The sequence below is a fragment of the Phoenix dactylifera genome, chromosome 7 (assembly GCF_051530095.1).
Source record: "Phoenix dactylifera cultivar Ajwa chromosome 7, Ajwa_hap1_PhDact_Kaust_v1.1, whole genome shotgun sequence".
Classification (NCBI taxonomy): Eukaryota; Viridiplantae; Streptophyta; class Magnoliopsida; order Arecales; family Arecaceae; genus Phoenix; species Phoenix dactylifera.
The window spans coordinates 22,625,563-22,653,513 of NC_143196.1; the positions used below are offsets into that span (position 1 = coordinate 22,625,563).

At 41.1% G+C, this 27,951-nt stretch overlaps 1 pseudogene across 1 annotated transcript; it reads right to left on the reverse strand.

Annotated features, from left to right (window-relative positions):
• Window positions 1-1,904: 1,904 nt before the first annotated feature.
• LOC149753182 (patatin-like protein 2) lies at window positions 1,905-20,635 on the reverse strand (annotated as a pseudogene). The gene is made up of 6 exons (XR_016395953.1): window positions 20,416-20,635; window positions 10,613-10,773; window positions 10,221-10,527; window positions 10,076-10,123; window positions 2,206-2,336; window positions 1,905-2,110 (listed from the first exon to the last, which is right to left on the reverse strand). The product of XR_016395953.1 is annotated as a patatin-like protein 2 (transcript).
• Window positions 20,636-27,951: the final 7,316 nt, after the last annotated feature.

Below are 27,951 nucleotides of genomic sequence, written 5' to 3' on the forward strand. Positions count from 1 at the left end.
ATGTGAACATAATGTAGAAGGATCTTTATGCAAGAATCTGTATTAGTTTTAGGATCTTTGTGCAAGCTTTTCTATGCCTTGCATTCATCAAGCAGTTGTCCTGATAATCTTCCAATGCTATTTGGTTTTCTAAGTCCTGTTAGCTTTGCATGAAACGGTTGACATGTATATCTTCTGCACATTTCATTTGAAGCTAAGAAGACCAATAATTTCCTTCTCATATTTGGATTTGATTCTCAAGATACTTGGTTTTTTATTTTGAAGATCTCTACTTCAAGGCATATTCTATCGATTCTTTGTTCTTCTTTTTGACAACTTTGTTAGCAATACAGAGAACCAAACCAATATCATCCAAGTGATATAGTTGTCAAACTTGCAGTTAGTTTTAAAGACGGGAGATTTGATGATGGATTGCATTTCTTAACCTTCAAAGAGGGTTAATTTTTTTTTGTATTGCAAACTCATTACATTTCAGAAAATTGAATATTTTACATACGGGCACCTTTTCAAGCTAGCCTGATTATATGTCTATATTCATATAATTGGTTGAATCAAGAGAGAGCTTTTAATTTGTTGCTTCCATGGACTTTAGGTCTTCACCTCTAATGCATATGAGTGAGAGTGAGAGACAGAGAGAGAGAGTCCAGCTTCAGCAAAACAATCATTAATAGTTACACAGGACTTTGATAATAGAATGAATGAATTATATTGCCTTTTAAAAATGTACTAATCTACAGAACTTTCCTTCTGGCAAATTTGCCTACAGTATCACTGTGAGGACCCGTGCGGGCGTGTGTTTAGTCCCACATCGGTTATTCGCTGGGTAGATCTTGGGTACTTATACAGGATCAAGGAACCCAAATAATAACTTCTGGCTAGCCATTTTGGGTGAGGTCCTGGGTTGTTACAAATGGTATCAGAGCGGACCCGGCTCATAACCTATGTGGACTAGGGGACACTGCAGCACGGATCTATTGGGGCTGACCACGGCCCAATCGTGGTGTCTGTGATTAGATTTGAATAGATATGAACCCTTAGCCTGACGAGGACGTCAGGGCTTGAACGGGGGGAGTATGTGAGGACCCGTGCGGGCGTGTGTTTAGTCCCACATCGGTTATTCGCTGGGTAGATCTTGGGTACTTATACAGGATCAAGGAACCCAAATAATAACTTCTGGCTAGCCATTTTGGGTGAGGTCCTGGGTTGTTACAATTTGTAACAATCCGGGATCTCACCCAAAATGGCTAGCCGGAAGGTATTGTTTGGATTCCTTGATCCTGTATAAGTATCCAAGATCTACCCAGCGAATAACCGATGTGGGACTAAACACACGCCCGCACGGGTCCTCACATACTTCTCCGTTCAAGCCCTGGCATCCTCGTCAGGCTAAGGGTTCAAATCCATTCAAATCTAATCACAAACACCACGATCGGTCCGTGGTCAACCCTAATGGATCCGTGCTGCAGTGTCTCCTAGTTCACATAAGTTATAAGCCGGATCCGCTCTGATACCATCTGTAACAACTCAGGACCTCACCCAAAATGGCTAGCTGGAAGGTATTGTTTGGATTCCTTGATCCTGTATAAGTACCCAAGATCTACCCAGCGAATAACCGATGTGGACTAGGGGACACTGCAGCACGGATCTATTGGGGCTGACCACGGCCCAATCGTGGTGTCTGTGATTAGATTTGAATAGATATGAACCCTTAGCCTGACGAGGACGTCAGGGCTTGAACGGGGGGAGTATGTGAGGACCCGTGCGGGCGTGTGTTTAGTCCCACATCGGTTATTCGCTGGGTAGATCTTGGGTACTTATACAGGATCAAGGAACCCAAATAATAACTTCTGGCTAGCCATTTTGGGTGAGGTCCTGGGTTGTTACAATCACAATGCTACTATTTCTTGGATTGCATGAACTAACTGCATCCACCATGAATACGTATATTGCTTGCATACAGTGTACAGTTGGCTTCTTCTCCCGTCAAGAAAGGAAAAATTTCATGAAGTTACAGTAACCGAGCGATGCTCATTAATGTTTTCTGGGCGTTTTCACATGCGGGGATCTTGACTCATGAAGTCTTCTTTCATGTGAAAGGAGTTTAGCAGACCTGCAAATATACACCAATTAGGTTCAACTAATCTTTTTGTCACAAATCTAAGTTGTTAAAAGAAGGTAGGAACAAACAGAAATGATTCTCTCTACCTTTTAAGAGCATCTTCGTTTGTTCCTTCTCCATTCCCTACTGTTTCAAACGCACCAGTCTCCAGGTTCACCCTTGAGACTGGTTTCTTCAACAACTGGTCACCCCTCTTAACGAGATCCTGTAAGTTGTCCTTCGTGGAGACATCAATTGTGAGACACGGGCTGAAGTCGGCAGCCCCTGCCGACTTCAGTCCCGTTCTCTTTTTGGAAGGCCGGAACAGAGGATCGCGATTTGCGATCCTCTCCGGCTCTTCCGGGGATGATCGGGGCGGGGATGTCGCTAGTCCCGCGGCACCCCCCCCCCCCCTCCAGCTCATCCGCGGCCGAACCGCGGCCGCGGATCTCGCTCGGCCGCCGCGATCTTCGCGGCGGAGAGCCATCACGAGGGGGGTGATAAAAACCCCCCAAATCCTCCTCCCTAGGGCAAACCGAGCCCTCTTCCTCCTTCTCTTTCCTCCTTCCCTCCTCCTCTCCGATCGGTGTGTCTTCCCGACCGAGCGCCGCCCGGATCCCCTCCGCGAGCTTCCCCTGCTCCGAGATCCAACCCCTCGGCTTCAAACATCGCCGCCGTCGCTTGACGCCGGACCGAGCCTCCCTCGGCCGGGATTTGCCACCTCCGTCGACCGCCGGTAAGCCCTCCTCCGTCAAGATCCTCCTCTCCTCTGTTTCAGCCCAAGCAGCCGAGATCATCATCTCGGTTGCTTCTCCTCCCCGTCGGTCCCTGCAACGCCGCCGGCCGCCATGGCGGCTGGCTGGCAGTCGATCGAGGGGTGGCCCCTGGCCACCCAAGCCGGCCACCCCCGCCGGCCACCTCCCTCTCTCCTCCGTCTCTTCTTCTCCCCCTATTCGTGGGGGGGAGTTTGGGGAAGGAGGAGGCCCATCACGGGCCAAATTGGGCCGTTGGGCCCAGTCCATTGCAGGCCCAACTTGGGCCCAGTCCAGTCCGGTTGGGCCCAGTTGGGCAATACCCCCATGGGCCCAACTTGGATCCAGATCAAACCCGAGAACCCGAACCCGAACCCGAACCCGAACCCAAACCTGAACCTGAACCTGAACTGGAACCCGAACCCGAAACCCGGGATCCGAAACCCAAACCCATTTGACCAATAAACAGATTTTTTGCAGTTAAGCCCTTGGCAGTATGCTATTTCAGAAATAGGGACTCCTGTAATTTGTATTTGATCCCTATAGGAAAGATTTATTACATAAAGACCCCCAACTATATTTATTTAGTCCCCTCACTCAAGTTTTATTATAGAATAGTACCCTGTAATTAAGTATTAGTCCCTGCAAAAAAATCTTATTGTATAAATGAACAAATTAGAAGCCAACCTTGGGGGCCCTATTTAGCCGAGTCTATGCGGGCCCATTGGGCCGAGTCCGATATGGGCCCTATCAGGCCGTGCCCATTATGGGCCAACTTTGGGCTCTGTTGGGCCATGTCCAATAGTATTATTTTTGAATTTTGCTTAGTCTGAAATTAACAAGAAATTAATTAAACTTTAACAGGTGAACCTGATCCGTCTACCTGAAATAGGAATCAAGCGAGAAGAGGTAAGTAACTTAATACTTCGAGTGTGATTTCTAAATTATTTGATAAATAGATTAAATTCTGAAATATGTTTTGTATTTAGTAAAATGGGTCTGGCATGTTAAATTTCTGAAAATTATGCTTTGAAATCCGTAAACTATGATTGGAAAATTTATGAAATCTGTTTTTATATATATGTATTCTCAGCATGGCTATGATCTGTTCTGTTCTGTTCTGGCCCCGCCAATGGGGATTATACGTTGGCCCTGTCGACTTGTAATCTGTGAGGAACCGGTTTCGACACCGTACCACCGGTGATTAGAATAGTGGTATTTGGACACCGTACCACCGGTGCTTAATAATAGTGGTGTTTGGCACCTTGTGCAACCCATGCCACTGGGTTACGTGGCCGTAGCCTATTATGTTGAGATTCTGGTATAAGAGTTTTTGGAAAAATGATAATAAGTTTTGAAAACAACAAAACGATGTTATTTATGATTTATTCCAGACATTATCCTGTATTTTGATCTGATATGCTCTGACCCCACTCTGGGGTATTTTGTTGCTTACTGGGCTAGTGTAGCTCATTATTCTATTTTCTCAATTTTTTCAGATCCAGAGGCTTGATCTCACGGGATTGAGGAGTGCGTTAGATTTTCCGACGATTCCTTCAGTTATTGGTCCTTTAGTTAGATTGATTAAAGTATTTGACTTACGTAAGCATATGTTATTTGAAATTTTGTAAGACTGCTTTTGAATAAATTTAAATAATTATGTCAATTTTGAATATCTGTATTTGCTTTGATATGATTCGATGCCTTGCATGCCTGTGCGGCCCGCCGTGCGGGCGTGCGGCGTCTGCTGCGCCTCGGGCTCGGGGCGTGACAGATTTGGTGGTATCAGAGCCAGGTTTCAGATTCCTAGGGATTGTATTTGAAATAGTCAGATGGAGCTTAAGTTTTAGGATCTTTAGGATTCGTCAGAAAGTTTGAGAGATGGGTAGACATTAGGCCATTAGATGAAAGCATTTATTTGCTTTTGTTATTGATAAATTTGAGTTATTTTATCATAATTTTGAAATACTAAAATTAGACTGCAACCTAATTATGGTCGTAACCAAAGTGTGAATGAGCTACTCTAAGAGTTTTCTTGGTAGAGCAACTTGTATTTCAAGTTATGATTAATTAGATTTTGACTAAATTAAGTGAAGGAATATTAATCATGAGTTATTATCGTGCAATGTAATTATTTGGGAAGTTTAACTTGATATCAGGCGCTGTGAATATTGCTTCTAGTTGAAGTTAATTATTTTGGTAGCAATTTAAGATTCATCTATAAAAAGATGTTTAAAGCTTGGACTAGAAAATATTTATTAAAATCTGTATGTGGATCATGCATGGAGCTCGTATATAGAAGAAAAATATACTCTGGGATGAGACTTAATAATTCTTATTTGGCTCTACTTGAGACTTAAAACAATTAAGATTGATATTTTGATGGAAAGTCAATTAGTAATCTTGAGAATATTGGTGGATTTAAATATTTTTTTTGGGTTGGTCGAAAATAGGACTTGCTTGATTTAGAAAAGTTCTTGATGCTTGAAAGAAAATAAAAAATAAAAATAAAAATAAAAATCATTGAAAAGTATAGTATTTTTGATTTTGATCGATATGGATATCATTGTGTTATTAGTAAATTCTCTAAAGTCCAGTAGATTTACAAGATCCTGAAATGTTTGCAGTATTACAAATAAAAATATTTTACTTATTTGAGGAGTTGATCTCAATGTAAAATCATAGAGTTTATATCTTTGTGGAATTTCTTGTAAATCTTTGAACCAGATTATTAGATTCTTGTTAGTTAAATATTTATAAATCAAGGCTATGAGTTGATTATGGATTTTGTATCACCGTATGAGAAATGCAAGGGGGATTTCATGAGAGGCCAAAATAAGTTTGGCCTAAAAGAAAAGATTCGGGATGATTAAATAAGCTCCTGAGTAAGTTAATCGATCGAGAATCTTTTAATTATCGAAGCTTCGAATAAATATCAACTTGTATAATAGAATTGTTAAGGAAAACTAGAATTGGCTTAGTTCAAATTTGGATCTAGAATATGATTGCTTGATTATATGATGGTACAAATACGATAACTATCTCAAGGGTTAATCATGATCTAGTGTACTTGGGAAGCAAGGATAAAATTTTGTTTGGATATTAAAAAAAAAAAATTTGCTGATGATGTGGGATTAATAAGAAAGTTTGGAAAATATTGATCTGAGTTGTGCAGCAGAAATTTGATTAACTGAGTAAATTTAAACTGGTCAAAAATATTGACTGTGTTTTGGTAACATGTTATGATGAAAGACTATGTTATTCAATAATGAAAGATTTTGTTAATAAGGGAAGGTGAACACTATTGATTCTCAGGTCAATCCTGATATGATTATGTTATTTCTTGGATAGACTTTGCTATTTTTGGGTATGCTAAGAAAATAATAATAATAATGATAATTTGAACGTATCATGACTCGGGTTAGTTGATTGATGACCAAATATGGTCTAATTTGTTAAATATCTGAATAAACCATGCATTATTTGCTCTCATCTTATGATTTATAAGTTTAAGTTAAAGGCTTTGTGGCATATTGAATCATGGTATCAATACTTTGCCTTCTTAGACCTACTTTTGCGATTTGATACAAATCATTTTTGAGATAAATCGTTGCTATCTAATGATTATCAGTACATGTTCATTTTGTGAATCATATTCTTAGCAACATAATAATTTGACTCTAAGGTTAGTCATTATCCTTTGAGGGATCAGCACACTACCGGTTGCTTCTGTTTATGCTTATATACTATTTGATACTGGTGCTGCACATTCATTATGTCATCGATAAAACATGATCTACCTTGCATGCTGTTAGAGTATGATTTGCATGTTAACACCCCTGCTGGAAGTGGGATGATGGGTAATCAGGTCTGCAAGACTTGTCCGGTTCAGATAGTAGGTAAAGACTTGCCTGCTGATTTGATAGTTATAGATACGCATGACTTTGGCATAATTCTCGGTATGGGCTACTTAGCATCACACTTTGCTACCATTAACTGTCATGAAAAGCGGATAAAATTTTAGATCCCTCGAGATACTGAATTCAGCTTCATCGACAGTGGTGCATATACCTCCCCTCGAATTATTTCTGCTATGCAAATTAAGCGACTACTTAGAAAGGGGAGTATGGCATATATTGCCACAGTGGTTGACACTAGACAGTCAGATCAAAGATTTGAAGATATCCCAGTAGTAAATGAATACCCCGATGTCTTTCCGGAAGACCTCCCTAGCTTGCCACCAGATAGAGAAATTGATTTTGCAATTGATTTGATTCCTGGTACCACACCAATCTCTAAGACCCCCTATAGAATGGCTCCAGTTGAAATGAAAGAATTAAAGGAGCAGTTGCAGGATCTTCTTGATAAGGGTTTCATCAGACCTAGTGTTTCACCTTGGGGAGCCCCAGTCTTATTTGTAAAGAAGAAGGATGGTAGTATGAGATTATGTATTGATTATCGAGAGATAAATAAAGTAACAATAAAGAACAAGTATCCTCTACCAAAAATTGATGACTTATTTGATCAGTTAAAGGGGTGATGCGATTTGGAATACGCGGAAAACTTAGTCCACGCTATGTGGGCCCCTTTTGAGATTCTGGAAAGAGTAGGAGCTGTGGCATACAAATTGACACTCCCACCTTCACTGTCTGGAGTCCACAACGTTTTTCATGTTTCTATGTTAAGAAAGTATATTCCAGATATGAGCCATGTGGTAGAAGTGGCTCCTTTGCAGCTTAGAGAAGATTTGACATATCCTGAGCAGCCTGTACGTGTGGTTGATAGAAAAGAGCAAGTATTGAGGAGGCACACGATTCCTTATGTTAAGATCCAGTGGAGCAATCACTCAGAACGTGAAGCCACGTGGGAGCTGGAGGACAAGATGAAGGAAAAATATCCGGACCTTTTTGCAAGCTAAGGTATGTTAAATTTCGAGGACGAAATTTTTCTAAGGGGGAGAGAATGTGAGACACGGGCTGAAGTCGGCAGCCCCTGCCGACTTCAGTCCCGTTCTCTTTTTGGAAGGCCGGAACAGAGGATCGCGATTTGCGATCCTCTCCGGCTCTTCCGGGGATGATCGGGGCGGGGATGTCGCTAGTCCCGCGGCACCCCCCCCCCTCCAGCTCATCCGCGGCCGAACCGCGGCCGCGGATCTCGCTCGGCCGCCGCGATCTTCGCGGCGGAGAGCCATCACGAGGGGGGTGATAAAAACCCCCCAAATCCTCCTCCCTAGGGCAAACCGAGCCCTCTTCCTCCTTCTCTTTCCTCCTTCCCTCCTCCTCCTCTCCGATCGGTGTGTCTTCCCGACCGAGCGCCGCCCGGATCCCCTCCGCGAGCTTCCCCTGCTCCGAGATCCAACCCCTCGGCTTCAAACATCGCCGCCGTCGCTTGACGCCGGACCAAGCCTCCCTCGGCCGGGATTTGCCACCTCCGTCGACCGCCGGTAAGCCCTCCTCCGTCGAGATCCTCCTCTCCTCTGTTTCAGCCCAAGCAGCCGAGATCATCATCTTGGTTGCTTCTCCTCCCCGTCGGTCCCTGCAACGCCGCCGGCCGCCATGGCGGCTGGCTGGCAGTCGATCGAGGGGTGGCCCCTGGCCACCCAAGCCAGCCACCCCCGCCGGCCACCTCCCTCTCTCCTCCGTCTCTTCTTCTCCCCCTATTCGTGGGGGGGAGTTTGGGGAAGGAGGAGGCCCATCACGGGCCAAATTGGGCCATTGGGCCCAGTCCATTGCAGGCCCAACTTGGGCCCAGTCCAGTCCGGTTGGGCCCAGTTGGGCAATACCCCCATGGGCCCAACTTGGATCCAGATCAAACCCGAGAATCCGAACCCGAACCCGAACCCGAACCCGAACCCAAACCTGAACCTGAACCTGAACTGGAACCCGAACCCGAAACCCGGGATCCGAAACCCAAACCCATTTGACCAATAAACAGATTTTTTGCAGTTAAGCCCTTGGCAGTATGCTATTTCAGAAATAGGGACTCCTGTAATTTGTATTTGATCCCTATAGGAAAGATTTATTACATAAAGACCCCCAACTATATTTATTTAGTCCCCTCACTCAAGTTTTATTATAGAATAGTACCCTGTAATTAAGTATTAGTCCCTGCAAAAAAATCTTATTGTATAAATGAACAAATTAGAAGCCAACCTTGGGGGCCCTATTTAGCCGAGTCTATGCGGGCCCATTGGGCCGAGTCCGATATGGGCCCTATCAGGCCGTGCCCATTATGGGCCAACTTTGGGCTCTGTTGGGCCATGTCCAATAGTATTATTTTTGAATTTTGCTTAGTCTGAAATTAACAAGAAATTAATTAAACTTTAACAGGTGAACCTGATCCGTCTACCTGAAATAGGAATCAAGCGAGAAGAGGTAAGTAACTTAATACTTCGAGTGTGATTTCTAAATTATTTGATAAATAGATTAAATTCTGAAATATGTTTTGTATTTAGTAAAATGGGCCTGGCATGTTAAATTTCTGAAAATTATGCTTTGAAATCCGTAAACTATGATTGGAAAATTTATGAAATCTGTTTTTATATATATGTATTCTCAGCATGGCTATGATCTGTTCTGTTCTGTTCTGGCCCCGCCAATGGGGATTATACGTTGGCCCTGTCGACTTGTAATCTGTGAGGAACCGGTTTCGACACCGTACCACCGGTGATTAGAATAGTGGTATTTGGACACCGTACCACCGGTGCTTAATAATAGTGGTGTTTGGCACCTTGTGCAACCCATGCCACTGGGTTACGTAGCCGTAGCCTATTATGTTGAGATTCTGGTATAAGAGTTTTTGGAAAAATGATAATAAGTTTTGAAAACAACAAAACGATGTTATTTATGATTTATTCCAGACATTATCCTGTATTTTGATCTGATATGCTCTGACCCCACTCTGGGGTATTTTGTTGCTTACTGGGCTAGTGTAGCTCATTATTCTATTTTCTCCATTTTTTCAGATCCAGAGGCTTGATCTCACGGGATTGAGGAGTGCGTTAGATTTTCCGACGATTCCTTCAGTTATTGGTCCTTTAGTTAGATTGATTAAAATATTTGACTTACGTAAGCATATGTTATTTGAAATTTTGTAAGACTGCTTTTGAATAAATTTAAATAATTATGTCAGTTTTGAATATCTGTATTTGCTTTGATATGATCCGATGCCTTGCACGCCTGTGCGGCCCGCCGTGCGGGCGTGCGGCGTCTGCTGCGCCTCGGGCTCGGGGCGTGACATCAATAGAAGATACAGTCCCGCTCAAAGTATCATCCTGCGTTTCCATTCAAGAGCATGCATGACATATAAGGCTTCATTTATAGCAAAACAAGCCAGTTTTTTTTAATGCTTTACTGATCACATGTTCATACCTCAATCTGAAGATAATTTGATTCAGACCGGAGAGCCTCCTGAAAGACCACTGAAATGTGTATATCAACCATATCAGCACTTGATTGCATAAACACATCCACCAATGGCGTGGATCCGCCACTCAGCAACCACCCCAGAACTCCCCATTTGCTTGCACGTTTTGCAGCGTACCTTTCTTCAACCTTTGCTGAACCGGTCCCTAATGATATAAGTAGAAGTTTGCGATAATCCATAGGTCTGTAGGGGAAGTAATCCGGGTTCCCTTAGTGCACCTCCTTCGTTACTTCTCCAATCGCAATCAATGCCTGAAAGTTCAGAATTAGAAAGCTTAGCACCATCAATCCATAAATCATAATCAAATTTCTTCATCATGGTTTGATGCGTACATAATGGATTATTAGCAGCAGCAACTCCATCAATAAGGTGGAACTCTCTCACGTTCCCTTTGGCTTCCTTGGTTTCAAAGTAATGGGCTGGGAGGTACGCGGGTGCTGCAGTAGTTCCAATGCAGATGTCCGAGAGCTGTGCATTCAGAATGCTCTTACGCTTCACCTGCAAAATTTCAGCTAGATACATAAGATTAATGGATAACTGACCAAAATGATAAGAGATAGGGCTTATCTACTTTGTTATCAGTTGGCCTAGCTTTTTCTCATTTTGTTCTGAACTTTGTAAGTATGAATTAGGATGGAAATTCTCAACACAAACAGTGTGCTTCTAAGTACTTTCAATTTTGTGCTGATAGAATTCTGCATATCAGAATGTACTTTTATAGAAGAATAATTCATCAATCATGCTTCTTGAGTTCTGGTCCAAGTAAACTATCAACTACGTCCTCTATGGCCTCCTCAAGAATTCGATGCTCGTATAAGCGTGTGGTCGTCAGCCGCCAATCTATCATTATGACCATACCATATCCACTTCCAAAATGTTCTTAATTAAGGTAAAGCGTAAGATGTCCCCAGAGACTTGTAGGTAGGAAACATTACATTGGAAGTTAGGTGGATTGCATGACCTTAGTTTGAATTGATGTTAATCTATCTTTTGTTGACCAAGGAAGATCAAGTTAGCATTCCAGCAAAATTATTTGAAGGAGGGCAATGAGATAGACAATTAAGAATATCCAGATATTCTTGTTTCACACTGGTTAGAATATTCAAATGTGGAACATCGATTTAGTGTCGGGCACACAAGAACAAATTAATGCGTGTGGGCATCATATTGTAACTGATTCAACATAAATATGCATTTCGATGCCGCCCATATGCTCATAAAAGGAAAAGGAATCCCAAATTAATTGACATTGGATTATAACAACACAAGAGATATGGTCAAAATTTTTCAATTTTTAGAGGAGAAAAGACGATAGAACATTATCAGCACGAATATTTTAGCTTGGTAGACCTATCAGAGAATCGCTGTAAAAAATCACATTGAGCAAGAAAAAAAAAATGTTGAAATGATAATAATCCAGTTAAGTGACTTATATATGACTTTCCTCAAACTCACTAAACAGTACATGACAAAGGAAGGAGGACTCAAAACAAAATGTAGCTGTTAATTTATCTTTAGAAACCCTATAGACATGTTGTTGATTATAGATAGCACAAAGCTACTGATGAACAATGAATGATTGATACATGAAGTCTCAATGGAGTTACACATGTCAGTAGAAAATGTTGTCCCTCGTATGTGCAGACCTTTTCTCTTGCTATTTTTCAAATAAATCAGTATTGACTTTTGCTTTTTCCTTCACATTTCAGTGTTAGCTGATGAACCTCTATTCTCAGATTTTAAATTTATATTATTATGTAGTTTGTCAGAGTAATGTTGTAGATGAAGAAGGACTTGGACCAAATTATCTTGCCGCACACCCAGAATACAACAAACTAGGTAAGAAACATTATCATGATATCGGCTACTATTTGATAGTCAAGCAGAACAAAAACATTTTTGTTCTCAAAAGGTTCTACATGTTGAAAGATTCACTTCTAAGTAGCATGCCCTCTGCATTCTGATCAAAATATAATGTACTTATTAACTGTCTATTAATTCAAAAGATGTTTTTTTTTCCAGGTTATCACAGCATTTAACTTTTTTTATTATAATTTGGCGTCTTCATTGGCATCTTCAATATGTGGCCCCTCGGTATTATGGATTTACACTCTTCTGCCTTGTAGTACTTCTAGTAGTTTCCTCAGCATGGATTCCTCAATGTGGTGCATTGGTGACATTTAGACTCCGTGGAGAGTCTTTGAATCTTAAACTCTGTCTTGAGATATTTAAATGATTGCGAGCGCAAAGTTGAATGCATCTATGAACAAACAAAGCTTGTAAACTACGAAGAAACAAATATACTTCAGTTGCAACATTCTAGAGTAATAACCAAACTCAAAGAGTCAAAAAATCTGATTAGTATATGATCAAAGATATGACTATTTCTTAATGTTGTTTATTGAGTACTCTCCGTTTCATTGGTGAGGCCTGATAACATTGACCTATGGACGTCGTGTGAGATACTGGGCTGAAGCCGGCAGCCCCAGCCGACTTCCGCCCAACGCCTCTTTTGGAAGGGGCGTAGCAGGGGATCGCGTCTGCGATCCCCTCCTTCTTCTTCGGGCGCAGAGACGCCGCGGGCATCCCGCGGCTGCACCGCGGTCGTCCCGCGTCCACCTCGCGGCCGCACGCACGGCCGCTGATTTCGCCTCCGCCGCAATTCCCGCAACGGAGAGCCGTTGAAATGGGGTGATAAAACCCCCGTTCCTCCTCCTTCGGAGATCACCCGAGCCCTCCTCCCTCTCCTCCGTCTCCTCCCCCTCCTCTTCCCTCCTTCCCTCCTCCTCCTCTCCTTGGTGACCGGCGTGCCCTCCCGGCCGAGCGCTGTCCGAAATCCCGTCGCGAGTCTCCCCTGTTTTGAAATCTTCTTCCTGTCGGAGAGCCCCACCGCCATCGCCGCCACTTGACCGCCGAACTGAGCCACCTGCGGCCGGGATCTGCCGCCTCCAGTCCACCGGTAGGCCTCTTCTTTGGCTCTTCATTTCGTTGCCATTTACCTTTGATTTCTCCTCTGTTTCGCCCCTACAAACCGAGATCATCTCAGTTGCCCTCCTCCCCGTTAGCCGTCACAGCGGCCGCCGGCCGCCTCCGCGGCCGGCTGGCCGTCAACCGAGGGGTGGCCTTCGGCCACCTAGCCAGCCCTCTCCCCTCTCCCCTCTCCCCTCTCCCTTCTCTTGGTACCCATCTCCCCTGTCCATGGGGAGTTTGGGGAAGATGAAGGCCCATCGTGGGCCGAACTGGGCCTGGTTCACTATGGGCCCAACTTGGGTCCAGTTCAATAGTGTTGGGCCCAGATGGGCCATAATCTTTTGTGGGCCCAAATCGGGCCCAGTTCAGCCTAGTCCGGGCCCTATTTGGGTCGTACCCTTTTGTGGGCCCAGTCCAAATCTGAAACTCAGTCCAAACCCGAAACCCAGTTCAACTCTGAACCTGAACCCGGAGCTCGAACCCGAACCCGAAACCCGAACCCAAACCCGAACCCGGAATCCGAACCCATTTGGCCAATAAATGAAATTTTGTAGATAAGCCCTTGCCAGTATATTATTTCACAAAAAGGGTATTCTGTAATTTATGTTTGGTCCCTATAAGAAAGATTATTACATAAGGCTCCCCAAATATATTTGATTGGTCCCTCCACTAAAGTTTATTATAGAACAGTACCCTGTAATTAAGTATTAGTCCCTGCAATAAATTTTATTGCATAAATAAACCAGTTAGAAGCCAACCTTGGGGGCCCTATTTAGCTGGGTCTATGTGGGCCCATTGGACCGTGCCCAATATGGGCCCTATCTGGCCATGCCCATTATGGGCCAACTCTGGACCCTGTTGGGCCGTGACCAATAGTATTATTTTTGGATTTTGCTTAGCTCTGAAATTAATAAGGAATTAATTAAATTTAAACAGGTGAACCTGATCCGTCTATCTGAAGTAGGAATCAAGCGAAAAGAAGTAAGTAACTTAATACTTTGAGTGTGATTTCTAAATTATTTGATAAATAGATTAAATTCTGAAATATGTTTTGTATTTAGTAAAATGGGTCTGGCATGTTAAATTTCTGAAAATTATGCTTTGAAATCCGTAAACTATGATTGGAAAATTTATGAAATCTGTTTTTATATATATGTATTCTCAGCATGGCTATGATCTGTTCTGTTCTGTTCTAGCCCCGCCAATGGGGATTATACGTTGGCCCTGTCGACTTGTAATCTGTGAGGAACCGGTTTCGACACCGTACCACCGGTGATTAGAATAGTGGTATTTGGACACCGTACCACCGGTGATTAGAATAGTGGTATTTAGACACCGTACCACCGGTGCATAATAATAGTGGTGTTTGGCACCTTGTGCAACCCATGCCACTGGGTTACGTGGCCGTAGCCTATTATGTTGAGATTCTGGTATAAGAGTTTTTGGAAAAATGATAATAAGTTTTGAAAACAACAAATGATGTTATTTATGATTTATTCCAGACATTATCCTGTATTTTGATCTGATATGCTCTGACCCCACTCTGGGGTATTTTGTTGCTTACTGGGCTAGTGTAGCTCATTATTCTGTTTTCTTCATTTTTCAGATCCAGAGGCTTGATCACACGGGATTGGGGAGTGCGTTAGATTTTCCGACGATTCCTTCAGTTATTGACATTTTAGTTAGTTTAGTTTGGACATTTGAATTATGTTGGCATATGCTATTTTGAAATTTTGTAAGTCTGCTTTTGAACAATTTAAATAATTATGTCATCTTTGAATAGCTGTATCTGCTTTGATATGATCTGCTGCCTTGCACGCCTGTGCGGTCCGCCGTGTGGGCGTGCGGCGTCTGCCGCGCCTCGGGCTCGGGGCGTGACAGATTTGGTGGTATCAGAGCTCAGATTTCAGATTCCTAGGGATTGTGTTTGAAATAGTCAGATGGAGCTTAAGTTTTAGGATCTTTAGGATTCATCGGAAAGTTTGAGAGATGGGTGGACATTAGGCCATTAGACGAAGGCATTTATTTGCTTTTGTTATTGATAAATTTGAGTTATTTTATCATAATTTTGAAATGCTAAAATTAGAATGAAACCTAATTATGGTCGTAACCGAAGTGTGAATAAGCTATTCCGAGAGTATTCTTGGTAGAGCAATTTGTATTTCAAGTTATGATTAATTAGATTTTGACTAAATTAAGTGAAGGAATGTTAATCATGGAATATTATCGTGCAATGTAATTATTTTTGAAGTTCAACTTGATATCAGGTATTGTGGATATTACTTCTAGTTTGAAGTTAATTATTTGGTGGCAAGTTAAGTTTCGTTCATAGGAAGTTGTCTAATGCTTGAACTAGGAGAGATTTTATGATATTCTTCGAGGTTAAAATATGTAGTCGGATCAAACATGAAATTGTTATATATAAGTAAAATATATTTAAGGATGAGACTCAAGAGTTCTTCTTTGGCTCTACTTGGGACTTGAAATTTTATATCTTTTCGTTTTACAATTAAGATTGGTATTTTGATGGGAAGTCAATTAGTACGTCTTGAGAATATTAGAGTATTAAAATATTTTTGGGTTGGTCGAAAATAGGTCCTCTTTGATTTGGAAAAGTTCTTGATGGTTTTTCTTGTTAATGAAAAATTTCGTTGGAAAGTATAGTGTTTCTGATTTTGATCAATATGGATATCATTGTGTTATTAGTAGATTCTTTTATCTGCAATATATATATTAAAAAAAAAATGGGAACTATTATTAAAGGGATGAAATAGTTAATGAGTTTGTGGTGTTTTGAATAGATTCTCTAAGTCTAGTAGTTTACAAGATTCCGAAATGTTTGCAGTATTGCAAATAAAAAAATATTTTACTTATTTAAGGAATTGATCTCAATGAAAAATCATAGAGCTTATATCTTGGAGGAATTTCTTGTAAATCTTTGAACCAGATTATTAGATTTGTGTGAGTTAAATATTTATTAATCAAGGCTGTGAGTTGATTGTGGATTTTGTATCACCATATGAGAAATGCAAGTGGGATTTTATGAGAGGCCCAAATAAGTTTAGCCTAAAAGAAAAGATTCGGGATGATTGAGTATGCTCCTGAGTAAGTTAATCTAGAATCTTTTAATTAACAAAGCTTAGAATAAATATTAACTTGTATAATGGAATTGTCAAGGGAAACTAGAATTGGCTTAGTTCAAATTTGGATCTAGAATATGATTACTTGATTATACGATGGTACAAATACGACAACTATCTCAAGGGTTAATCATGACCTAGTGTACTTGGAAAGCAAGGATAAAATTTTGCTTGGATAAAAAAAAAAATGTTGATGATCTGGGATCATTAAGAAATTTTGGAGAATATTGATCAGAGTTGCGCAGCGAAAGTATGATGGACTGAGTCAATTTAAACTGGTCAAAAATATTGACTGTGTTTTGGTAACATGTTATTATGAAAGACTATGTTGTTCAATAATGAAAGATTTTGTTAATAAGGGAAGGTGTATGCTATTGATTCTCAGGTCAATCATGATAAGATTATGTTATCTCTTGGATAGACTTTGCTATTTTTGGGTATGCTAAGAAAAATTTGAGGATATCATGACCAAGATTGGTTGATTATTGATTAAATATGGTCTAATTTGTTAAGTATCGGAATAAACCATGCATTATTTGCTTCCATCTTATGATTTATAAATTTAAGTTAAAAGCTTTGCGGCATATTGAATCATAGTATCAATACTTTGTCTATCCAGACTTGCTTTTGTGATTTGATGCAAATCATTTTTGAGATAAATCATTGCTACCTAATGATCATCAGTACATGTTCATTTTGCGAATCATATTCTTAGCAATATAATGATTTGACTCTAAGGTTGGTCATTATCTATTGTGGGATCAGCTCCTTACCATAATATGAGCATCAAATTCATTTTATTTCAAGTTCTATCCCAAACACAACTAATTTTAGTCAATCCTATTGTGAATCGATCCTGATCCGATCTCGAGTGAACATGCATCAAGATGATAATTTCAGTCTGAGATTTTAGTTAGTCACTTATCTAGTGTTAATCTTGCGAGTTTATATGAAAGTTTTGATAATTGATCTAAAGCTATCTATCACTGATTTTGACCGAGGAGAATGAGAACTTGGATTTGTATTACTCAATAGGCTGAGCATTTCTAAATTTGAAAGGCCTAGATCTCTCAAATTTCGAGGACGAAATTTTCTTAAGAAGGAGAGAATGTGAGATACTGGGCTGAAGCCGGCAGCCCTAGCCGACTTCAGCCCAACGCCTCTTTTGGAAGGGGCGTAGCAGGGGATCGCGTCTGCGATCCCCTCCTTCTTCTTCGGGCGCAGAGACGCCACGGGCATCCCGCGGCTGCACCGCGGTCGTCCCGCGTCCACCTCGCGGCCGCACGCACGGCCGCTGATTTCGCCTCCGCCGCAATTCCCGCAACGGAGAGCCGTTGAAATGGGGTGATAAAACCCCCGTTCCTCCTCCTTCGGAGATCACCCGAGCCCTCCTCCCTCTCCTCCGTCTCCTCCCCTTCCTCTTCCCTCCTTCCCTCCTCCTCCTCTCCTTGGTGACCGGCGTGCCCTCCCGGCCGAGCGCTGTCCGAAACCCCGTCGCGAGTCTCCCCTGTTTTGAAATCTTCTTCCTGTCGGAGAGCCCCACCGCCATCGCCGCCACTTGACCGCCGAACTGAGCCACCTGCGGCCGGGATCTGCCGCCTCCAGTCCACCGGTAGGCCTCTTCTTTGGCTCTTCATTTCGTTGCCATTTACCTTTGATTTCTCCTCTGTTTCGCCCCTACAAACCGAGATCATCTCGGTTGCCCTCCTCCCCGTTAGCCGTCACAGCGGCCGCCGGCCGCCTCCGCGGCCGGCTGGCCGTCAACCGAGGGGTGGCCTTCGGCCACCTAGCCAGCCCTCTCCCCTCTCCCCTCTCCCTTCTCTTGGTACCCATCTCCCCTGTCCATGGGGAGTTTGGGGAAGATGAAGGCCCATCGTGGGCCGAACTGGGCCAACTTGGGCCTGGTTCACTGTGGGCCCAACTTGGGCCCAGTTCAATAGTGTTGGGCCCAGATGGGCCATAATCTTTTGTGGGCCCAAATCGGGCCCAGTTCAGCCTAGTCCGGGCCCTATTTGGGTCGTACCCTTTTGTGGGCCCAGTCCAAATCTGAAACTCAGTCCAAACCCGAAACCCAGTTCAACTCTGAACCTGAACCCGGAGCTCGAACCCGAACCCGAAACCCGAACCCAAATCCGAACCCGGAATCCGAACCCATTTGGCCAATAAATGAAATTTTGTAGATAAGCCCTTGCCAGTATATTATTTCACAAAAAGGGTATTCTGTAATTTATGTTTGGTCCCTATAAGAAAGATTATTACATAAGGCTCCCCAAGTATATTTGATTGGTCCCTCCACTAAAGTTTATTATAGAACAGTACCCTGTAATTAAGTATTAGTCCCTGCAATAAATTTTATTGCATAAATAAACCAGTTAGAAGCCAACCTTGGGGGCCCTATTTAGCTGGGTCTATGTGGGCCCATTGGACCGTGCCCAATATGGGCCCTATCTGGCCATGCCCATTATGGGCCAACTCTAGACCCTGTTGGGCCGTGACCAATAGTATTATTTTTGGATTTTGCTTAGCTCTGAAATTAATAAGGAATTAATTAAATTTAAACAGGTGAACCTGATCCGTCTATCTGAAGTAGGAATCAAGCGAAAAGAAGTAAGTAACTTAATACTTCGAGTGTGATTTCTAAATTATTTGATAAATAGATTAAATTCTGAAATATGTTTTGTATTTAGTAAAATGGGTCTGGCATGTTAAATTTCTGAAAATTATGCTTTGAAATCCGTAAACTATGATTGGAAAATTTATGAAATCTGTTTTTATATATATGTATTCTCAGCATGGCTATGATCTGTTTTGTTCTGTTCTAGCCCCGCCAATGGGGATTATACGTTGGCCCTGTCGACTTGTAATCTGTGAGGAACCGGTTTCGACACCGTACCACCGGTGATTAGAATAGTGGTATTTGGACACCGTACCACCGGTGATTAGAATAGTGGTATTTAGACACCGTACCACCGGTGCATACTAATAGTGGTGTTTGGCACCTTGTGCAACCCATGCCACTGGGTTACGTGGCCGTAGCCTATTATGTTGAGATTCTGGTATAAGAGTTTTTGGAAAAATGATAATAAGTTTTGAAAACAACAAATGATGTTATTTATGATTTATTCCAGACATTATCCTGTATTTTGATCTGATATGCTCTGACCCCACTCTGGGGTATTTTGTTGCTTACTGGGCTAGTGTAGCTCATTATTCTGTTTTCTTTATTTTTCAGATCCAGAGGCTTGATCACACGGGATTGGGGAGTGCGTTAGATTTTCCGACGATTCCTTCAGTTATTGACATTTTAGTTAGTTTAGTTTGGACATTTAAATTATGTTGGCATATGCTATTTTGAAATTTTGTAAGTCTGCTTTTGAACAATTTAAATAATTATGTCATCTTTGAATAGCTGTATCTGTTTTGATATGATCTGCTGCCTTGCACGCCTGTGCGGTCCGCCGTGTGGGCGTGCGGCGTCTGCCGCGCCTCGGGCTCGGGGCGTGACACGTCGATTCATTCAAGTGACAGGCAAAGCTAAAACATCTTCTATTTAACTCAATTCGGATCTTTGATAATTATTTTACAAACAAGATCATTCAACATGGGTATTTTCTTTCCTTATTAAAAAAAATTGGATCTGTATTCGTTTTAACTCTACACTATCAGTATGTTACCAGAGCATGTGTTTCTCCTTCATCTTCATTCTATAATGACCACATCATCTCAACAAGGACTCTTCCAACCTAATCTGTTGGTTAGAGAAGTTAATTTTCAATGAGGCAAAGATAGAAATCTCAGCATTACCTTCCCAAGAAAGGTGAATTTCTCCAAGTTCATGAAATAGAAATGTTAAGACTCATGTATCTAATCAAGTTCATGGAACATAAGATGCTAAAGCACATTTCTCTACTACTGAAATCATTAGTGTTGAGCTAGTTTCACGGCCTAATGTTATTTTGGAAGTGGGATGATCTTGTAGTTGATAATAGTGCAAGTGTGATAGCTGAAAGTGCACAATTAGGACACCAACCTGAAAATGGACAAGAGGGTTCTGTTGATGCTGATGCAATAGCATTCGGTTACAAGTGGAGAATACTAGAACACAGGCACTCGTCCACCCAAAGAGAAGGCTCCTAGCAATACAAGCTGTAGGTCAAAAGGACTAGTTCAAGGTTTTTCCATGCCCTCCCAGTTGGGCCTAGATAAAAGGCCAGAACGAGCCCCCGAAACACACTTAAATTCTAGACCAATTGCTGATGGCTGGTGGAGAATGGTGGAAGTTTATTGTGTTTATATTGAAGGTTGGAAATTGGTAATGTTGTTGGGACATTAATGGGTTTAGTCGACAGTTCCCCACCTTCACAGGCAACAGCGGCACCACTACATCAATTCCCTCTTCCCTCAAATGAAGGTTGCTGTATTATTTGGTGTGACATCTTGCTTCCCCCGTGCTCTATCAAGTTCCACACATTGCTCATCTTCATATGTCCTTGAAGGCACGTTTTCCTCACATTAATTAAGACAGTGAATATATTTATTTCATCATGCATTGGTTGTGCATTTGTAAAGGATAGCCATTTTGAGGGAAATTAAAAGAAAAAAACCTAAATTTAAATTATGTCGATGCTTGGTGAAGGGTAATTAGGATCCTCAAGATATGGTAGATGTTCCAATATTCCCCTTACTTTCTCCTCAAAAAACGATATGTTGGATGTTACAAATTTTGAGGAAGTAGATGTCAAAAGAATGTTAAAGATGGGACTAGTTTAATTTCATTTGAGGAAGTTGATCTTGATAGGTGCTTGGATCAATTATCTTACGTGATGCGGGTGTGTCTGAATGTCGCTCCTTCAATATTGTGATCAGTTCTTCATTTTAAATTCTTTTATGTTGATAATGCACATCATTGACTTCGTTTAATAACTATTTTTATTTAAAAGATTTTTTTGAAGTTCTATGTTTATTAAGTACGGTTAGTAGTCTTTTGGGGGTTTTATTTCCTTCCAACAAAAAATTAATGCGAAATTAAGAGAACATGGTAAACATATTGACTTGGGCTTATCCATGCACCATCTTAAGAGATTCTCTTGAGCAGACCAGTATTTGGAGTTATGTATGAATTCACCTCCTTTTCTTGTTCTTATAGTTTTAAGAGCAAAAGTTAGATGGAGAGGTCTAAACAGCTTTTACTGGGAAAATAAACGGTACAGCCTTGGAACTCCACCAAGGTAAGACTAGAAAAGAGGGAGAAAGAGGGTGCGGATGTGAGGAGAGGAAGGTTGAAAAAACAAAACAAACCAATAAGAGTAATTAGCATATGCTAGTGCCCCTCTCTCGCAACAATCGGGTAAATTAAGCTTAAAAGAGTTTGAATGCTTCCTACTAGCCTTCCTCAGCTAATGTTAAAACTCTAAATTAAGTATAAATAAAATCCAAGTTTTCCCTTAATTTGTCATTTTTCTAGCACATTGCTTTTGGTAGGAAGTTGACAATTAAAGACGAAACTCTATAAATTTCTAATTGCCGTGCTGTACAGTAATAAATGCTTCCATATATTCTTTGAAATCCAACAAGTAGCATATTATTAGTAGAAAGAAAATTATAAATTTTTATTCTAGCCAGATGCATCAGTACGTAGCAGCACAGATGAACTCCTAAACTTTCTTCACATTTTTTCTAACACATTTCTTTCGCTAGGAAGTTCACAATTCAAAGATTGAACATAGCATATTGTTAGTGATCTTATTACTTTCGTAGGGAGAAAAACTTTTAAGCACAGGTTCACCACTCTTCCATAAGTTTCTTTAGTTAGGTTTTTATTTCGTAAATTTAGTCAAACAAAGATTTCAACCTTCTTTGTTGCCTTGTACTTCAAGAAAGTAGATACATGTGGTGCACCATATCTGTTAGATGTATGCCCTAGAAGCCAATTTGGCTGACACATTGTTGATTCTAGGGACATAATTTTGTACTTGACTGTTTATTATTGAATAAATAAAAGGCATCTTTTTCATTCATATTATTTATGTGTCTATGAATCGTCCAAGAAATTAATAAGATGATGATACATATTCTCAAGAGTTGAGAATTTGAGCCATGTATCATTGGTGATTAATTTCTAAAATGCTCCTGATCAATGAATCATCACGAGGACGGTGATCGATCCGATCAGTGCACAGATCACTTTCCTTCTGGATGGACGAGACTTGAGTCCACAGTGTAGGAACACTGAAGTGATAGTGCAGGTGCTTGTTAGAGAACAAGGGTACTGAGCGTGATCAAGACAAGAAGTCACTTGGATGTCTATCCACTCGTCAGTGACTTGCTTGATGTTGCAGTAGTGTGACTGGTCCTTTGACCTGCGGTGCTTCGGCTACTCACAGTGAGGTTATTGTAGTTTGACTGCACACATACATGGTCTCTAGCCATATGGGTCCATGCAGTGTAGATTGGCTGCAGTAAGTTCACTGTAGGAGTAGGGTACGCACCTATAAGGAATCTATCGACCTTGATAGAAGAGGAGTGATCCTATGTGATTTGTTAGACTGAGTTCTAAGACCTTGGCCAGGGCAGTAATATAAAGTGAAAAAAGAGTTTTCCACTATCGAACTCAAGTCAAATAAATCTTGATATATGACAGACGATGGGGTTTGACGAGTTGTCCATGACCTCCGTCCTGTAGGGATCCACGATAGTAGGACTGTATCACACGTTAACTGCACCTAGAGGTTCATCTTTCTATTCTACTGGGTAGCCACTACATGCTGCTAGGTGTCATTGGTAGATGGTCGGACTCACAGGGATTATCTCGATGATCGATAAACCCTAATGAGTTGAGTTGGAATCGTTCCAACCCATTGAAAGGAGTTTTCAATGATATAGTGATAGAGATCACAATATATCTCACTACCAGTCAGAATAGAACCTATGGGGTCACACACAATAGAAGTATTGACCAATCCGATGGTTGAAAAGTGATTATGAATCACAAGTAATCAATTTGATTGATAAGAAGTTGAAGAAGGAACAAAGGGAATTAATTAATTGGACTTAAAACAAGAGTCCTACTTCGGGTAGGATTCCTAGAGTCCTAATTGGATTAGGACTGGGAATCCTAGTTGGAGTAGGACTGGGATTCCTACTTGGAAAAGGATTCTTGCAATCCTAATGAGATTAGGAGTTTTGAATCAAAATTGGATTCCTACTTGGAGTAGGATTTCTAGAGTCCTAATCGGATTAGGACTTCGGATTCAAATAGAGTCCTAATTGGATTAGGACTAAAATTAAATATGTCCTAATTTGGATTAGGGTTTCTTAAGTCACAATTAATTATTAATCTAATGAATCAATAAGACTCCTAATTGGATTAGGATTGAAGAGTTCAATTGAGTCAAAATTGATTTAAGTTCTAATTGGATTAGGACTTACCTAGATTGGATCCTAATTGGTTCACCCTTGGGCTAAGCCTAATTGGATTAGGGCTTGACCACATTAGGGCATTTCAAACCCTACTTAATGTAGATTAGGGTTAACCATGAGGAGGGGAATATGCCCCTCCCTTTTCCATGTGGAGAAGGGAGAAGAGAAAGGTAATTACTCTAGGGCTCCTAGATTGTAGGAGCCCTAGATGGTTATAAAAAGGGGCAAAGGGGCCGGCGCCCTAGATGAGCTCTCCCTCTCCTCTTCCAAGCCGTGGCCACCCCTCTCCCTTCCTTGGTTCAGCCGCCATCAGCAAAGGGAAAAAGAAGAGGAGGCGTCTCCCTCCTCTTGGTCTTCTTCCTTGGCTCCAACGCAGGGAGAAAAAGAAAGGCTGCAAGGGGCTTCGTTCTTCTTCCTCTTCTTCATCCTTCTTCTTCCTCCTCTCAAGCACAATCAAGGGTTGATTGAAAGAGAGGAAATCAGCCATCAAAAGAAGTATTTGCAAGGGAGCTAGCACCCCGGGAAGACAAGAGAGCTTTGATCGGATCACTGCTTCGTGTGGATACCCGTAGAGGCCGGGCACTTGAACGGCTTCAAGCGAACCTTCATCCTAGACCACGAACTTCAGTTTGCAGTGATTATCTACCCGCACAAGGTGAAGATCTGATCTTCTAAATGCATTTAAAAGTTTTAATTCTTATCTAACTACGAACGGTTCATGAAACAACGTTCATGCGATGAACGTCGATCCCGCTTATGCCGATTCCGCTGCCATCTGATTTTTTTTGAAATATCAGCGGCATGGGCGGGTTCCCAACAGTGGTATCAGAGCCTAGGCTTCGTAGATTAAGGTAAGAATTAAATATCTAAAGGCTTATTAGATCTGAAAATTGAATGATCATGCATGCTGAAAATTTCTGCATGCAGATTTTTCAGGGGTGCTGATTTTTGCATGCTGATTTTTTATGTGATAAAATGATGATTCTAATTGCGTTGTTAATGAGATTACAAAGTTTAGAATCATGATTAGCATGATCAGCAACCTATGTCATGACATAATCAGTTAGTGTTGCCCAAGGTGACAATCCAAGAGGGGGGGTGAATTGGTTTCTTCTAAATTTTGGTGTTTTAAAAGTTTTCTTAATTAAGTGCGGTGGATGCTTTCTTAAATTATTTGAATGAGTTAAACTAGAACAAAGATGGAAGATATTGCAAGAATAAACGTAAGCACATGCACAACACAAACACAACAATATATAGTGGTTCGGTGCTCTCCTTAGCACCTACGTCCACTCCCCAAGCGACCCCTTGGGAATTCACTATAATCCCGCGGATTACAGTTGGATTGTTTTCCGGGCTCACAATCCAAAAACCTTTGTTGGTTTTACGGGCTCACCAACGAACCTTTACACTTTGGTTTTCCGGGTTCACCAAAAACCTTTGTTGGTTTTACGGGCTTACCAACGAACCTTTGTTGGTTTTACGGGCTCACCAACGAACCTTTACACTTTGGTTTTCCGGGCTCACCAAAAACCTATCCCGTTGGTTTTGCGGGCTAACCAACCAACCTTTACAAATAGTTTGACAAACAAAAAGAAAGATTCAAACTCCTAAATGAGCAAATGTAACAATATTAACTACAAAGAAGAGTTAGAAAATATTTATCGCTTTGAAGTGGCTTCTCTCTTCTTTGTCAAGGATGCTTCACTCTTCAAGGGAGGATGGAGTTCTTGATGACTCTTTGAATCTGCTCAACCTCTTTCTTTGATTCTTGAATGAAGCTCTTGAATGAAGAAGATTAGGGCACTTTTGTTTTCTTGTGTACTCTTTGATATTCCTTGCAAAAGTTATTCTATCTGATGAATAGTGCCCCTTTAAATAGCTTCCCATATCCTTTGGTCAAGCCCCAATGGTCAGAGTTCAAAAACTAGCCGTTACTCACCTTGGGAAGGACAAAAAGTACATCTGCAGAACTAGCCGTTATGCTTCAGCCCGTGTTTGGGTCGGCTCAACCTGTCCTTGGGTCGACCCAACTTTCACTTGGGTCGACTCAAACATTCCTTGGGTCGACCCTCTCAGAAAACACAGAAACTTGAAATTCAGCCTTCCTTCCCTTGGGTCGACCCAACCTTTCTTTGGGTCGACTCAAACCTTGGGTCAGCTCAAACTTTTCTTGGGTCGACTCAAACCTTGGGTCAGCTCAAATTTTTCTTGGGTCGACCCAACTTTCAGAAAATTCAGAATCTTGAATTTCAGCCTTTCTTCACTTGGGTCGACTCAACCTTGCTTTGGGTCAACTCAAGGTTTACTTGGGTCGACTCAACTTCTTCTTGGGTCGACCCTCTCAGTAAATCCAGAGAACCATTTTCTGAGTTGTTTGAGGATCTTGATGTTTGGGTCGACTCATGCTTTCCTTGGGTCGACCCAACTCACTGTTCATCTGTGCTATTTTTGCAGAAGTGTGCCAAATGATTTCTTGATGTGCCGGGGTCGACCTAATCATCCTTTGGGTCGACTCAATCCACACTTTGCTGCATCTCAAGGTTAGATTCATTCATATAAACAATGAAATGTATCTATATCAATTTATACAAATATACTGAGAGTAATGAACTTATAAATGAAGTATCGATTTAACTTATAACATACTCTTGTTAAATGCTTGTTAATCATCAAAATAACACTATCATTCTCAATCTCCCCCTTTTTGATGATTACAAAATAAAGAGTATGAGCCTATTGATACTTATCTTAAAATCAGTTTTTGAAAAGGGCTTAACTTGCTGAATTTCAGCTTTTCATATATAAGAGTGAAGTCTCCCCCTATATCATTTAAATGTTGCCAATTTGACTTTTTGAGTTACTCCCCCTTTCATTTATAATTCATTAAAGATGAAACTCCAAAAATTTGAGATAAAACATGAGTTTCAGATTATGTATCGAGGTGTGAAAGGTGCGTGCCAAATTCTGAAATTATGTGTGCCAAATTCTGAAATTTGATATAAATTTTTGAGTTGATCATTTTCATTGTTGCAAATTGCTCCCCCTTGGATGTATATGCTTTCCTATATGATTTTCTATTTGTTTTACAAATTATTTCTCTTTCTTTCTTTACTTCTCCTCTTATTACTATTTCTTTACTTCTCCCCCTTTTTGTTACTCTATTTACTCTAAAGATATCTTTACTTCTCTCCTATTACTTTTTCTTTACTTCTCCCCCTTTTTGTTATCATCAAATAGGTACATGGGAAAAGATGCAATAAATACCAAACTTCAAACTTCATTGATCAAAATAGGAACATTTTAGTATATCAAAAGCAAAAGCAAATACAATATTCCTCAATCAAAGTTTAAAGATGCATGATAACCACCAAATACATATGAGAACTAGATACATATCCTAGTCTCTAAACAAGATCGTGAGACTCTCCCGGATCGCTTGGCTACGGCTCTCTCGGGTCCCATTTCTCCAAGATCTTGAAGTAATCTACTGTTTGGAGATGATTGGAGAAGATTTGAGAGTGGAAAATAAGGTTTTCGGAAGAGGACAAAGGGTAAACAGTGCCCTAGATAGCTCACGGGTCCCCCTTTTAACAGTGGGATTCCGACGTTGGGTCGACTCAAGAAACTTCTTGGGTCGACTCAACGTTGGGTCGACCCTATTCTGGGTTGGGTTGACCCAAGTGCAGAATTTTTCTTTTCTCTTCCTTTTTGCTTCTAAAAATTTTCCTTGCTTCCAATCCTTATAAATTCTTTCTGGGACAATGATACATGAGTAAGGAATCTATAGATAACAAGTTTGACTCATGTTTCATGGATTTTTAGAAATTGGAGGAATGTATCATGAGACTACTTGCTCCCTTTTATATTTCTTCAATAAAAAGGATCACATTTGCCTAATTCTCTCCTTAGCGTGCAGAATCTATCTTCACTCAAGGATCTTGTAAATATGTCGGCTAATTGTTTTTCAGTGCATATATGTTCAATACATACGTTTCCATTTTGCACATGATCCCTAATAAAATGATATATTATTTCTATGTGTTTGGCTTTAGGAATGAGATATTTAGGATGTAAGCCAAAAGTGATCTCTAAATGTAGATTCCAAAGATAGTTTTGAAATCAAGTGTAGATGGAATCCTTTTCA